General features: G+C 39.2%; 1 long non-coding RNA gene across 3 annotated transcripts; it reads right to left on the bottom strand.

Moving 5' to 3' along the window:
• Positions 1–4,560: 4,560 nt before the first annotated feature.
• On the bottom strand, positions 4,561–6,831 carry LOC135150125 (uncharacterized). 3 transcript variants are annotated; one of them, XR_010288433.1, is made up of 5 exons: positions 6,462–6,831; positions 5,745–5,830; positions 5,558–5,659; positions 5,331–5,490; positions 4,561–4,838 (listed from the first exon to the last, which is right to left on the bottom strand). It is a non-coding gene; the product is annotated as an uncharacterized LOC135150125 (long non-coding RNA). The 3 variants fall into 3 exon arrangements; XR_010288432.1 differs by having other exon boundaries at positions 5,331–5,659; positions 6,462–6,502; positions 6,599–6,831; XR_010288431.1 differs by having other exon boundaries at positions 5,331–5,659.
• Between the last annotated feature and the right edge of the window lie 9,285 nt (positions 6,832–16,116).

Here is a 16,116-nt window from a genome sequence, read left to right as displayed (position 1 = left end):
AGGAAAAGATGAAGGATGGAAGGAGGTGATGATGGTGGGGAAAGGAAGATGACGAGGAAGATGAAGGGCGGAGCTGGGTGACGATGATGGCGAAATCAAGGTCATAGATGGATGGACATTGATGGCGGATAGCAGGTGGTAGCAGTGGTGAGTTTTAGCTCAAATCACGAGACGAGAGGAAGAGGTTGTTAAGAGTTGGTCGGGGCAGCTATATTTTACTAATTGCAGGTGTGTGGGGTTTACACATGATTTGATTTTGCTGAGTGTATTTAGTAATCACAAGAGTTTGAATAGTGGTTTTTAGTTTTTATTTTAAGATTGGTTTGTATTTGATCAAATGCCTATATATATATATATATATATATATATATATATATATATAGGGGGATGATCAAATACAAACCTTTTTTTTTGTAAAAACTACAAACTAATCTGCACCTTTGATTATTATTTACCATCTTTTAATCTGGGCCACTCATTTACTTGATATAAAAAAAAGAAAAAGACAAAGATTTTGTTAATCGCTTGTCATTAATTCATATGCTCTCTCTCTAAGAACTGCTTCTCTCTCTAGTAACCGTTTCTCTAAAATCTCTCCACTCTTGAGTGCTATCCATAGTCTCTCTAGCTCGGTGCTCTCTCTGTGATCTCTCTCGTCTCTCTCCGTGATCTGTTTAGTCTTCGCATCTTCATCATCTGTTGCAATCAAAATCAAACTCAGTTCTTGGAGCTGCTGATGTTATAATTGGTGTACGATGATTACAACAGATCTCATCAAAATCAGTGATAATCAAGGTGATTACTTTACTTTTATTGTTCGATTATCTATGTAGATATGGAGATGATGATGTACTAGGTGTTTTGTTTGAAAGTTGTAGTTTCTTGTTGATTCAATTAGCATATGTATGAATGTCTTGTAGTTTTTTAATGATATATGATGTTAACTAGTAAATCATATGATTTTAATTAGTAAATTAGGTATTCATTGATAATTTCATGTTTATGTTTTGGTTTATTATTCAATTTGTTCTGTGTTTTGGTCACATATGAATTTGTTTAGTTTAGTGAGACGTTTTTGTTTTGTTACGGCTGAACTTAATCTAATTTTGTGTTTTATTATAGTGTATCAAAGTTATCTGTTCAATGTAAGTCCATATTCACTATAATATAGATCTACAATCACTATAATTTGATGATGTAAATCACTACAGCATAATATAGATTTATAATTGTTATGCAGTTGATTAGTAGTGTGTGTAGTTTTTGCTTTTAATTATTAATAATATGCGGATGCAGGTTTTGCTTGTGGTGACTTTTCTTGTATTAGTAGTTCAAATGCCAGTTGTGATCCTTCTTCTAGTGAAAATGATGGTTCATTATCAAGCAATGTTTTGTCTCCTGGTGGACGGAAATATTATTCACCATCTGTTGTTGATCTTAGTTGTGTGTCAGCTGTTAATCATGTTCATGACAGCTTGGAAAAAGCGTTTGTATTTTACAAGAATTATGGTCGTTTAGGAGGTTTTGATGTTTGTAAGGGAACAGAAAAAAAAGCTGATGATGGAACTATTATTCTTAAGCATTTTGTTCGTAAGGGAACAGAATAGAAAGCTGATGACTCCAGGACATGTGATAAGAAGAAGAAGAAAGCACGGATTGAAGAAAGTGTAGATTGAAGAAAAGTTGTTGTAAAGGTGGTCATATTTTGTTTAAAATGTACAGTAGTTAGTATGAATCTGATATTACTTAGTTTTTGACAATTTATGTTCATTTGAATGAAAATATTGTGGATTATATAGTAAATATATTTTGCAATCATTAATTTTTAATGGTCCAACTACTAAAATGTGATGTTGTAATCACTAGAATGTGAGTTCCAATCACTGAAGTTTAGCTGTATTTTAAAAATAGTGGTTAGTTTTGTATTTGCAGTTCAATGGATTGAGATTTGTACATATTATAGTAAAATTTGAAGCACATATTACAATTTTGGAACATGTTAGTAGCATAAATTAAATTACTCATATTAGTGAATTGAATTTGCTACCTCTGAAGAAGTCAAAAGTAAAATTGAACAGTTTAAAATCTTTTGTACAATAGCATCCTCAACAAGTGAATAAGCAAGATAGAATACCACAGATAATTTGCCATTCAATCATTGCATGTCAAGTATTCACAAAAATAAGCTAACTAGTTCTTAAACAATCATTGTTTGTCAAGTTGTCGTGGATTTCATCAAAAGTAGTTGCTGAAACAATCATTGGTTGTTGTGGGCGGCTTCATTGAGAGTGGTGGTGAGGTTTTTTGCAAATGTGACTGTCTTCTTGTTATCAGCCTTTCGTTGAGTAGTCACTACAATATCTTTTTCTTGAGACATTTGTGAAGATTGGATGGCAAAATTGACTAGTCTCTTTGATGCCATATCAATATATAATGCCTTCCCCACTTTTATGATTTCTGATCTCCTCTCATTCAGTGTTGAAGATAAAATCATATTATTATATTTGAGTCGGAGTCTCATAATTTTGGGGAAACTTTGTTGTCTTATTCTGGATCTTCTTCTAAGCTGTGGTCTATGTCCTGCAAACATGAATCTCAGAAATCTCACTTTCTTCTTCTTTTGAGTTGTTGGTTTACTAAGCTTTGTGATTTCTTCTTCTTGAGACTGCTGGGATGATTGGATGACAAAATTGGTAAGCTTCTTTGATGCAATATCAACACACAGTGCTTTGGCTGCTTCTAGCACATCTGACTTTCTCTCGTTCAGTTGTGAGGATAGGATGGGATTGTTATATTTTACCCGTAGCTTGATCACTTGAGATTGTTGGCCATGCTGCAGATGATAAATAGAAATTAGAAATTAACTATTTTAACACTAATCAAATAACAGATGAGTAGAAATATAAATTAAGAATTGAAGATTTTGCTACCTTTTCATCATTTAAATCAGATTGCCAAGTGGTTGTATGCCCTTTGTAAGTCTCCATGTGCCTCATTAAAAATATGCCACAGTCAATAGAATTATGCTTTGTTTGCCATGACATTTTCTTGTATGTAGGCTTTAGCTGTCGTATTTTCTTTGCCAAATGTACACTACCTCTTACTTGCAAATATTTGGTAAAGTGCGAATGCTACAGATAAATAGAAAATAGGTGTTGAGTATTCTGACTATGTGGTTGCAAAGTGTGTAGATTTTTAAATAAAATCATACCAGTGTTCTTGGTTTAGGGCCATAACATAATTTGACATCTTCATCCTAAAATCACTATATAATAATCACTTTAATCAGTCTATTTAGTAGTTCAATCATTATATTTAGTAGTTCATACATCAGCAACTAAAATATTTTTAGTTTTCAGCATATTTAGTGCATTAATCACTAAGTTTATCAGTTGAATCACTAAGTTTCCCACCATATCAAGTACATTAAGCCCCCCCAGAAGCCATCATCCCCCATAGAAGGCATGCCCCATCCCTGTAGTAATTTATATGCAATGCTCTGCCTATAAAATAATCCTACAGTCATTATATAATAATCACTATAATCACTCTATTTAGTAGTTCAATCATTATATTTAGTTGTTCATGCATCAGCAATATTTTAGAATATTGAAATATTATTCTTTAATTAAACAACTATGCCTATAACGATAATTAAGAATCTAGCTCAGTTGATTATTTACACAGAGGAAATAACTAATGAACTTCGTGCAAAACTAATTTATGTACAAGTAGTACAGTTGCAATCACAAATACAAGATTATCACAAATACTCTATCTCTCACTACAAGGAAAACAGTATCAGACAAGCGTTTTTGCCCGTTGTCTGATACCTCGAAAAACCGTGGTCTATCGAGACGCCGTCTGATACGCATATCAGACAACGGGTCGAACGTTGTCTGAGTGTGGGCAACACGATGGTTTACTTTAACTAAAACGTTGTGCAACACCCAGAAACAACAATGCCACAATTCGAAGAACTGTTGTTACAAAGGGTTTTCAACAATACTTGTTTATGAAAACAGTGTTGTTAGAGAAGCTACCAACAACAGTTTTAGTATTTAAAATACTTGTTCACAAGAGTATCATACAATGGTTTTTAAAGTGCGGATGCTCGTTATTTATGGTTTACTACAACTGTTTTAGTAATTAGCAGACTTGTTTACAAGAGGATCAGACGATGGTTTTACTCGTGTTTTACTACCTTGTACAACGGGTTTAGAGCAGTGGTCACTTGTGTAAGGCTCCTTATAACAATAGCTTATATAATGAAACAATTGTGTGAAAACTCTTCTACAACGGTTTTTGTTCCGAATACTCGAATAATATTGATTTAGACAATGGTTTGTTACTACTATATACTTATTTGTATATGTCTTAGACAACAATTTTATTCTTAAAATTGTGTTGTTTGTAGGGCTTGAGAGACAATACTTTTTATCACAGTGACCATTGTATAATGTTGTTTATAACAATTGTCATTTACATGTCTCATTAGCTAAAAGTAAAACCATGAATCAAATAAACTAGACTAGACAATATAATTAACAATGCCGAAAATTGGTAAACAAAAATTTTCATTACCAACATAACAACCAACCAAGTACAAACCAAATATCAATCACCAATATCCACCAACATATATCCACCAACTAAATATCCACTAACTAATTATATTTACCAACTAATATTCACTTTTCAACCAACAATTTCATCCAACAAACATACGGATTTATACCCTTCTTTTAACTCATCTTTATACATTGATCTCATGGTCGTTCATCAATTGACTCTTCCATTACACGATCTCCCTTGCACTACTCCTAAGTATTCATTCCCTGCAATTGATAAACACTTACAATTAAAGCTCTTAATAAGATACATAGCGGAAAATAGATAGCTTTAGTCTCAATGCTATATATTTATATCGACAATCAATATGGACTATGAAATTTATACCTAACAGAAATACAGAACCATATCTTGTAAAGCTCTCTTGTAACACGGATTCTCCAACAGAAATAGGCTAAAGGCATTTATGTAGCATTAGGTCACTAAAAAATATTTGAAGTACTATAATATATTTGCATTTTATATTTTGCACTATTTATATGCAGAAACACAATACTGTAAATAGTCAAGACCGTGTATTTTATTTTCATATCAAATAAGATACATAAATAAGCACAGGGCAGAATATTACATGTAGAAATAGAAGCTAGAAAATAAAATTGAAAAATGCACATGTCTCTTGGTCTCTCTACCAAGTTTAGTACTGGTCAACGTGCACATTAAAGCAATTCATAACTAGTAAATGATGCAATATTTACCTTGCCATCACACTGGGCACAATCTTTTTTAGATCTTTCTTTTCCGCATTCTGTACATAAGAGTGTAACCTCTTCCCCTGCAACTTGGGCAAGGCAGTTCCATTATATACCAAACCACTACCTTGGCTTTATAGCAACGGAAACTGAAGCTTCCCTGAGACTGAAACATGTGCCAAAAGAATGTCAAATCACAGGTAGCATAATATTTTAGATTAATACAATCATACCCGACACACAGATTCACGACCCCCTGTAAGCCAAATGTCAATATTGGGATGCATAGCCAAGTAATAAACTCCACTTAGGTGATCATGGTAAGACCTGATAACCTTTAAAAGGTGGAGAAATATCAATAATTAAGTTTATTAGAAACACTAGCATAGCCATAGTCCATAAAGAAAGTTTTTATCAAACCTTATTTTATTCAAGATCCCAGCATTTAACTTGTTTGTCATCACCCGCAGAGAACATATAGGTATGTCTCTTACTAACAGCAAGGCCTACAAGAAAGAGACATATTAAAACTTTAACAATAGATTAATAGTATAAGCATATATATATATAGTCACTAACAAAAAAGAACGGAAGGGGTGAGCTGACACGAACTAAACTCAGCCAACTTCTGCTTCAACTTAGCCTTTCAAAACCACAGTAAACATAAACCCAAATGAGCAAACACTTCAAATACCACATTTTCATACTACATTTTTGACAATAATGACTGATCTTTGCCTAAGTCTCATGTTTACCAGCAGTGTGTTGAATTAGTCTGCTATTTTGTCTCGGATTTTCTTTCAGGTTATTGCTTAATCTTAGTGGTCACTTAAGCCTCAAGCCTGTGTATATACTGATCCTGCATCCTGCAGACTTGTCAGACTGATTTTCGACAATAATGACTGATTTTTTTATTCATCTTTTACCATTTCAGACTTGTCCTGCATCCTGCAACTATATAAAAAAAAACTAAAACATGGCATGGGTTCAAATTACACATTACACATAAAAATAGAGTATTGCAATTTCACACAGAAATAAAAAAACAAACCAAAGCAAATCAACCACATAAACATAAAAACAAATAATAAAAATGTAATAAACCCAAAAACACAGAAGTCCTAAATTCATAAATACCTTAAAACAAGTCTTGAAGTGCAAACCCAAACGAAGAACACCTGAAATCAAAGAGAGATAGAGAGAGATTAGATGAAATTTAAGGGATTATATGTAAGTACTTGAACTTTAATTGAAGTTTAATGAAGAATCAAAGCATGATTGAAGCAGCCACGCCCTAATTGAAGAATCGAAGCCTCGACCCTCAATTCAATTGTCCCCAATTAGAAACATAAATCGATAATGATTGAAAGTGGTAGCGTGACTGAGAAAATAGCGGCCAGAGAGATGAGAGAGATTAGCCCTAGATTAGCGAGAGAGGGTATTTCAATTTTCTAGAGAGAGTCGAGCAGGGGTATTGAGAGAGAGGTTAAGCCTGTGAGTATGAGTAAAAATTTCAAAGTTGTTTAAAAATTTGGACGGACTGTAAGTCTAAAATTTACCCGCTTGGGTCCAATATTTGGACAGTTTGATAGAGTCCAAATATTCGCATATATTTATATTTTAACGAATAAAATTTAAATATTTATTATACAAAAAGTTAACCACTAATATATATTTTATAATATTTATAAGTTTGTATATTCACATTTTTAAATTTTCTTTTTTATTTTTTTACCAATTACATATCGGTTTTTCATATCAAAAAAATGGAAATGATATATTCTTTGTTTTTCACTTAATAAAAAAATTATTTTTATTTTATATGTTTTATTACTCTAAAAATTCATATTTTACTTTTTTTAAATTTTATTTATGGGCAAATTTTGTATCATCATTGTCTTATTTATTTCTGTTATAGAACTAAAAACGGGGGTGAGCGATTCGTGCTTTGGACTGGTCTCGATGCGAGATGCCTACGTATCTTCTGCGTGGAGAAGAATCAAGTCCAAAAACGTAGTTCTAGTTATGAGGGGTAGAGCCCTTTATATAGGCGCTTCGGAGTCAGAAGTCGGATGGAAGTATGATTCCACGTTCCAGACTTCGTATCGAAGTATGCTTCGGAGTAAGAGATAAAGTAGAACTCTCATCCTTTTGTTACTGATATTTATCCGAACTCCGGGATGTTGATCTGTTAGAATTAGATGTATTATAGAACTTGTATTCGTAGCTGGACCTACAACTGGGCTTTTATTAATTACGAAATTAGTATTTAAAATCCTCAGGCCCTATCCAACTGGGCTTTAATGTTCTTGGGTTCTTAATATCCAATAATAATCAGATATTATTTCCGACCTATATCATTTGCCCCCCAACTTTCGACAAGTTTCGTAGAAACTTTTCAAAAGTTGCTGAGTTCTTCTTGGCTTTCTGAGCTCCTGACTCGTATTTCATGCGAGAAAGCTATCTTCTGCAAATTCCCATTGCCCAAGGTCTGAAGTTCCATAAATAGCGCAAGGATCTCACCGATATAAATAGCGCAAGGATCTCACCGATATAAATAGCGCAAGGATCTCAACGATATAAATAGCGCAAGGATCTCAACGATATAAATAGCGCAAGGATCTCACCGATCTTGACTACTTTGAAACAATTCGAGAGATGACTTGAATTGACTGTAGAGTAAAGATAGCTCTGTATCCTTCGGGATCGTACTTCATTTTCGATTGGAGTACCGGAAGTCATGAATCTTTCTTTTGACTTCTCGAGTCGTTTTCGTGATACTTACGAATCTTTTTATTGGTATAACAAACGTCCTTCAACGTTACGTTCGTAATGGTACTTTCGAGCACTTTCGTATTTTCCCAGGGCTTAATTCAATTAAATTGGAATTTCTGCGATTAAACTCCAATTTTCTAGAATTTTTCTAGCCTTTAAAGAGTTTTCAAAATAATTTTTGAAAAATAAATCTCAACTTTTACTCCATTTTCCAGATTTTAGGATCTAATTAAAGAATTAAATAATTCTTTAATTGATCAAATCATCTGTGAACCAGATATGTCTCCTGGGCGTGCCTTGCCACGCCAAGGAGACATGTTTATCACCACGCCTAGGAGATACGTCTCCTGGGCGTGGTTGCAGTAAGCCATCCAAGGCTGAAGAGTGAGATGCTTCCTTGGCGTGCTTAGACACGCCAAGGAGGCATATTGTATGCCACGCCAAGGAGACATGTCTCCTAGGCGTGGATAAGATAGGCCTGCCATGGCTGACATGTATGATACTTCCTTGGCGTGCCTAGCCACGCCAAGGAGGCATGTTATATACCACGCCTAGGAGATGTGTCTCCTGGGCGTGTGTGGTCGATGCCCGTCTTGATTCTTCAAGTTGATGCTCTCTTGGCGTGCGTAAGCACGCCAAGGAGACATGTTTACTCAGGGTGTCTCCTGGGCGTGGTTGGTCAAGGCCTTTCATGGCTGATCGAGGTGAGGCTTCCTGGGCGTGCTTTTGCACGCCAAGGAGACGTATTTGCTTGACAACCAGGGGACCTGTCTCCTGGGCGTGTGTTAGCCTAGCCTATCACAGGTTGAAGAAGTTGTTGTTCCGTGGGCGTACTTTGCAGCGCCTAGGAAGTATAGTTTTTCATACACGCCAAGGAAACTTAGTCACTTTATGACCTTAGTGAAATTATTATTTATTTATTATTATTTTTAAATAAACGATGTTTTTGCTCAACAAGCGAATGTGCCCTAGGCGTTGCATGCCCCGCTTAGGAGACATGGTAGATGCCAAGCCTACATACTTGGGAGTTCTGTCATGTTATAGGCTGTGGGCCTTAGTCTATAAACTTGTCAGGCCTATAATGTGTATTATTCCTTTATTTTTTGTGGTCATCTCTTAGAATTCTCGAGATCCTTCTGGAATCGGTTCGAATTATTCAAAATCATGGGCTTCCCGCCTGTGATATGGGTTTGCGACCGGCCCAAAGCCCATATTACCGGTTGTAACCAGTTCATTTTAGGGTTTACCGGCAAGTGAACCGGTTGTGGATTGCTTATATAACGAGTGACTGAGAGTTCATTTCTCATTTCACTCCAAAGTTTCCAAGTTTAAGTGCTAGAAATTCTCCCAAACACCTCCAAACACTCTCTAGTTCTTAGGCGAAATTTCAGGCGTATCTCCGGCAATCTTCAAAGATTTTCCAGATTCCGGCCGATATTCAAAGCATTTTCCAGTTTTCCGGGCGATCTTCAAAGATTTCCCAGATTCCGGTTAATCTTCATCTCCTCTTCATCAGTTTCTGGGCTTCATACCTTCATCCGAGGAAGATCAATGGCTGATTCTGCATCATCACAGCAATCCCAGCAATCACAGATTTCTCAGCCTCCAGCCACTAATGCTCGTGTTCGAGGTAAAAAATCCCTCGTCCATGCTAGCGTTGTTTCTTTACGTGATTTACTTAGCGAGTTTGGTCAAGCTTTTCCCAACCTTCATCATCTTGAAGCATATAATCATCCATCTAAGTATAAACAAAAGGATGTAGATATCATGGCTAAGTTGTTCGGGATAGAGCATCCGTATAGGGCCGTGGCTCCAGGCCCAAATGACAGGGCTTGCTACCCTAGGCCTGGGGCCATTAGGGTTTATAAAGAAATGTTTTATGCGGGCTTTAGGCTTCCCCCTCCTATGTTTGTTTATAGGCTGTTGGCCGAGGCCCGGGTGTGTCCAACCCAACTCCAGCCCAATGGCTGGAGGTTCATTTACTGTTTTTTAGTTCAGTGTAAGAAACATAACTTGGAGCCCAGTGTGGCCGTCTTTAGATATCTGTTTAAGTTTGTTAATGCACCAAACGACGAGGGCTGGGTCAAGATCCAGTATAGGACCAAGGGCCGCAGCATTTTCATATCGGACTCGGCCCCTGACTCCTTTCCTCGTTGGAAGGGTCAATGGTTTTATTTATATATGGAGGGGGCCGATTGGGCCGATTATTTTTACTCTCATTTTAGTCGGGCCGAAGATGGGACCATGAGGTCTCTTAAACTAGGGGTCGAAGAGAGAGCGGCCATAAAGATTTTGACCGAGGATTGCCTCCATCACACTTCACTGCTCATTTCTGAGGCCTCGCTCCAAAGTCATGGGCTTAGTGATTTAGGCCCTGAGGGTAAGCCCACCTTAATTTTTAATTTTGACTTGTCCTTTCATGTATTTGGCGAAAACTTATATCATTTTCTTACTTGTCTTGCAGCCCAAGCCGCTCTTGGAAGCATTTTCAAGAAGCGGGAAACTGCTGCCTCCAAGACTGTGGCGGCTGAAGTGCCTCGCGAAAAGAGGGCGCGCAAGGAGGGGAAATCCCCTGTCATCGAGAAGGTTCCAACCTTTCTTACTCCACGGGCCGTGCCCGTCGAGGAGGACCCAAATCCATACGTTGTGGAGTGGGGACTTCTCAAAAAGGACACGGTGGTGGGTGATTCCCGGGCGGCTGCTGAGTGGTCCCGGAGCGTGATCACTCCTCGGGACCGAGCCCATGTGGTGGAGTCAAGCGAGGACCTTCAAATCGAGCTTTTGGGGGCCCAAGCCGTGGCAACGGTAAGCCCATTTTATGTATTACATTATTTTCAAGTCTTTTCCTTACTTAGACAAATTTTCTAACTGCAAATTTTTTGCAGGTCAACACCTACCTCCAGGCTGCGGTTCACAACCTGAAGGCGGTTAGGGCCGAGAAATCGATCGCGGAACGTGACCGCGATCGTTACTTCGAAGCCTCAACTGCCAACTTCGAGCAGTTTAGGAGGGTAGAGGCCGAGCTAGTGGCCGAACAAGAGAAGGTCCGCACCTTGGAGGCGGAATTGGCGCGAGTCCGCAAAGAGGCGGTGGAGGACTTTAAAAAGTCCAAAGAATTTGAAGATATCCTGGCGGAGGACTTTAACTCATCCTTTCCCGAGACTTTCAAGTCCTGTTGGGAAAGGATCATAGACGAGCTCGGCTCCCAAATTGAGGGAGTCACCTTGGAACGTTTCCCCGTCCCGAAGCTTCCCGGGGAGGAGACCCCTTCCCCGATGGCGGTCGAGGATCTCGGGGATTCGCACCCTGTGGACTCCCAAACTTTGGAGATTCCCACCGAGACTCTTATGATCCAAGACTCCAACTTGGATGAGATGGATCTCGGGAAAGGTGAGGAAGCCCAAGATGAAGCCCGGGACGAGGCCCAGGAGAAGGAGGCCCGGGAACCCGAAGTCCAGGAGAATGAGCAGGCCCAGGAAGATATTTTTGATGATGGGCTTCCTTAGATAGTTTTTATGCCCTGCGTGGCTCAACCCTTGTAATTATTAAATTATCCGAATGTTTATGCCCCTCGGGGTTTTAACTTTATTAACTTATTTATTTAAGTTACTTTTGTTTCGTATTCTACAATTTGTGCCTTTAACATTCCTTACTTAGAATATTTTAGGCCAACATTTATAAGATTCGCTAATTCGAACCTCGAAGTAGTCCACTTGGGATTTTAACTTTCATAAATCGGAATTAATTCAAAGTAATTTGTACTTAGAATTTCAAAACTCCGAATCATCCTCAATCATTTTTAGTGATTGGGATAACCCATCAGGGTCGGTTGACTTTTGGCCGTCATATTTGGAATTTACTTAGTACTTTTTCTCAGCTTCAAGCCTGTATCCTTTTTCAGGATGTTTTATTCGAGGGTAAGCACAAATAAACTCATAGCAATTTAACAATATCAAGGCTAAAATCCTCGGGATTTTCATTAATACCATAGTAAAAGAGATAAACTAAGCTTGAATTCAACTATATGGCAGTGGTCGACATGACCTTATTCCTGTGATACCTATTAACTCCTACTTTCATACGATAAGTATTAGATATAATATATCTTCAAGTTGGTTGCGTGCCAACTTCTGGGAACTTCAACTCCTTCCAGGGTTTGAAGTTTGTATGAGCCATGGCCTGTGACAGTCTTAACTTGGTAGGGGCCTTCCCAATTTGGAGCCATCTTGCCCTTGGGACCTACCCCTGAAGCCTCAATTTTTCTAAGTACCAGATCTCCTTCCCTGAAATATCGCTCCTTAACCCGTAGGTTATAGTAATAGGAAGCTCGTTTCTGGTTTTCCACAATCTTAGCATGAGCTTCGTCACGAATCTCATCGATCATATCAAGCGCAAGTCTCATACCTTCTTCATTGGCTTCTGGCTCATACTGCTGGACCCTGGAGGATGTATGAGTGATTTCAAGTGGCACCACTGCCTCGGCTCCATAAGCCAGCTGAAAGGGGGTTGCCCCAGTTGAAACCTTGCAAGTGGTTCGATACGCCCATAGTATAGGGAGTATGTCATCGGCCCATGACCCCTGGGCTTTCTCAACTCTTTTCTTCAGTCCATCGAGGATTATTCTATTGGCCACCTCAGCTTGTCCATTAGCTTGGGGATGGGCAACTGAAGTGAAGCGTAACTCAATCGAGTAATCCTCACAATATCCTCTAAACTCAGCATTATTGAACTGAGTCCCATTGTCTGTAACCATGACTCGAGGTATTCCATACCTGCAGATAATGTTCTCCCACACGAATTGAGCAACTTGCTTGGTGGTTATCTTGGCCAGTGGTTTGGCCTCAATCCACTTGGTAAAATAGTCAATAGCTACCAATAGAAACTTTCTCTGCGCACTAGCAAGTGGAAACGGTCCAAGAATATCCATCCCCCACATTGCAAAGGGGATAGGAGTATTAATAGATGTCAGCATCTCAGGTGGCTGTCGTACAACGGGCGCAAACCTTTGACAACGATCACACCTTTTCACATAGTCTTGAGCCTGCTTCAGCATATCTGGCCAATAGAATCCAAGGCGAGTCACTTTATGAGCCAATGCTCTTCCACCAAGGTGTTGGCCACATACACCTTCGTGAACTTCTCTAAGAGCTTCTCGAGCCTCATCCGGCCTCAAACATCTCAAATAAGGGATCACAAACGATTTTCTATATAAGACCCCCTCAATGAGTACATACTTAAGGGCCCTTACCTGTAACTTTCGTGCTTCATCAGCATTAGGCGGCAGATGACCGCTTTGTAAATACAACTTAATCTCATCCATCCAAGTGGCCCCTGTGTCAATGGGGGCAATTAACTTTGCTTCGATGCTAGGGGTTCTCAAAACCTGATAATAAACGCTTCCTGAGCATACCTCATCATCGGAGGATGCGAATTGCGATAAGGCATCAGCCTTGGTATTCTCCTCCCTTGGCACGTATTCTACCAAGCATTCTTCGAAGAGTGCCATCTGGGTCTTTACAATCCTCAGATATTTCAGCATAGTCTCCTCACGGGCTTCAAACTCACCATTCACTTGGAAGACTACAAGCTTTGAGTCACCACAGACCTTCAAATTCTTTACCCTCAAGGTTCTAGCTAGACCAAGTCCAGCTATCAATGCTTCATACTCTGCTTCATTATTGGTGGTCGGAAAGTCTAGCTTAATCGCATATTCCACAGTAAAGCCATCAGGGCTTTGGAGCACAAGTCCTGCACCACTACCTTTTGTTTTTGAAGCTCCGTCAAAAAATAGTAGCCAATATTCCTTAGGTTTTTCTTCCTTGGTAGGTTCTTCTATCTTGTCTCCTTGCCCCCCGACTTCCTGGTTGCTAATGGTGCATTCAACGAGGAAGTCAGCTAAGGCCTGAGCTTTAATCGCTGTTCGAGGTTTGTATCGGATATCAAATTCTCCAAGCTCAATTGCCCACTTGATCAATCTTCCACTAGCCTTAGGGCTATGTATAACATTTCGGAGAGGTTGGTCTGTCAAGACTTCTATCTTATGAGACTGAAAGTAAGGTCTCAACTTCCTCGAGGCCGTAATCATGGCCAAAGCAAATTTTTCGATTACCGAGTAATTGAGCTCTGCTCCATGCAAAACCTTGCTTACATAGTATACTGGTTTCTGGACCTTGGACTCTTCTCGAACTAATACAGCGCTCAATGCTTGTTCTGAAACAGCCAGGTATACATACAAAGTTTCACCATCAATGGGTTTCGATAGAAGAGGTGGCTCTGCCATGTACTTCTTCAATTCTTCAAAAGCTACCTGGCTCTCTTCTGTCCACTCGAAATTCTTAACCTTTTTCAAGGCTTTGAAGAAAGGTAAGCATTTGTCTCCTGACTTGGATACAAATCTTCCCAGGGCTGCAATTCTTCCTGTCAGTTTCTGAACATCCCTTATAGTCTTGGGAGGTTCCATGTCAAGGATAGCTTTTATTTTGTCGGGGTTGGCTTCAATACCACGCTTTGAGACCATTAGACCCAGGAACTTCCCAGAACCGACCCCAAAGGCACACTTGGCAGGATTTAACATCATCTTATGCGTCCTCAGGACTTCAAAGGCCTCTTTAAGGTGTTCAAGGTGATCCGCTTTGTTCAAGCTTTTCACCAACATATCGTCTACGTATACCTCCATAGTCTTTCCAATCAGATGTTTAAACATCTTGTTTGCAAGGCGTTGGTACGTTGCTCCTGCATTCTTAAGTCCAAAGGCCATAACCAAATAACAAAATACACCAAAGTCAGTGATAAACGATACCTTGGGTACATCGTCCTTGTCCATCCGGATCTGATTATATCCGCTGAAGCCATCCATGAAGCTCAGCATCTCATGGCCAGCGGTGGCATCTATTAGTGTGTCTATCCTTGGAAGAGGAAAACAATCCTTGGGACAAGCATCATTCAGATCAGTGAAGTCTACACACATCCTCCACTTTCCATTGGCCTTCTTGACCATAACCGGGTTAGCTAGCCATTCTGGAAATTGAATTTCCTCAATAAACCCGGCTTCCAACAACTTATCGACCTCTTGCTTAATGGCTTCCTGCCTTTCGGGGGCGAAATTTCTCTTCTTTTGCTTAATCGGTTTCCTATCAGGGTTCACATTCAACTTATGAGTCATGAATAAAGGATCAATACCTGGCATGTCAGCCGCTGTCCAAGCGAAAACATCACGGTTGTTCCTCAAGAACCTCACAAGCTCTTGTTTCAAATCTTCCTGGAGTAATGCTCCAACATAAGTGACCTTTTCAGGTTCTTCTGTATACAATTGGATTGGAACCAAATCTTCGGCAGGCTTGCCTCTCCTTTCCTCTTCTTCTCGGACATCAAGGTCCTCTATAGGTAATACTTGCCCCCCGGCTCCTCCAGATCTTAATGCCCCAATATAACAGCTTCGGGCCATCTTCTGATCTCCTAACTCTTCCCCAATTCCGTTCCTAGTCGGGAATTTGATCTTCATGTGGTAAGTAGATGGGATTGCTTTAAAAGCATGTATTCCAGTCCTCCCAAGGATGGCGTTATAGGTTGATGAGGCTTTAACGACCAAGAAATTTACCATGCACGTGGCTTGTCTGGGTTCGGTACCCATAGTTACCGGAAGTTGGATCATGCCTTCAATTTTGGTTTCCACGTTGTTGAAGCCATATATAGGCATGTCTGAGGGTGTTAACTGAGTATCAGAATACCCCATCTTTTCATAAGCATCATAGAACAAGATGTCCACCGAAGCTCCATTATCAACAAGCACTCTCTTTACGGATGAGTTTCCAATCACTGGGGTAATTACTAAAGGGTCATCATGAGGAAATTTCACCTTTTCAAGGTCGACATTGTCGAATGCTAGAGCATAATCGATTTTTGCCCGCTTCGGAGGTTCTCCAACTATATTCATCACTTCCCTTGCATAAGCCTTTCTTGAATTGCTTGAAGTGCCTGCAGCCGTAGGTCCTCCGGAGATTACATTAATAACAGGCCC

Source organism: Daucus carota, chromosome 2 (genome assembly GCF_001625215.2).
Source record: "Daucus carota subsp. sativus chromosome 2, DH1 v3.0, whole genome shotgun sequence".
NCBI classification, from domain to species: Eukaryota; Viridiplantae; Streptophyta; class Magnoliopsida; order Apiales; family Apiaceae; genus Daucus; species Daucus carota.
Note: the sequence above shows the minus strand (reverse complement) of the source record. Positions and strands in the feature narration are given on the sequence as shown.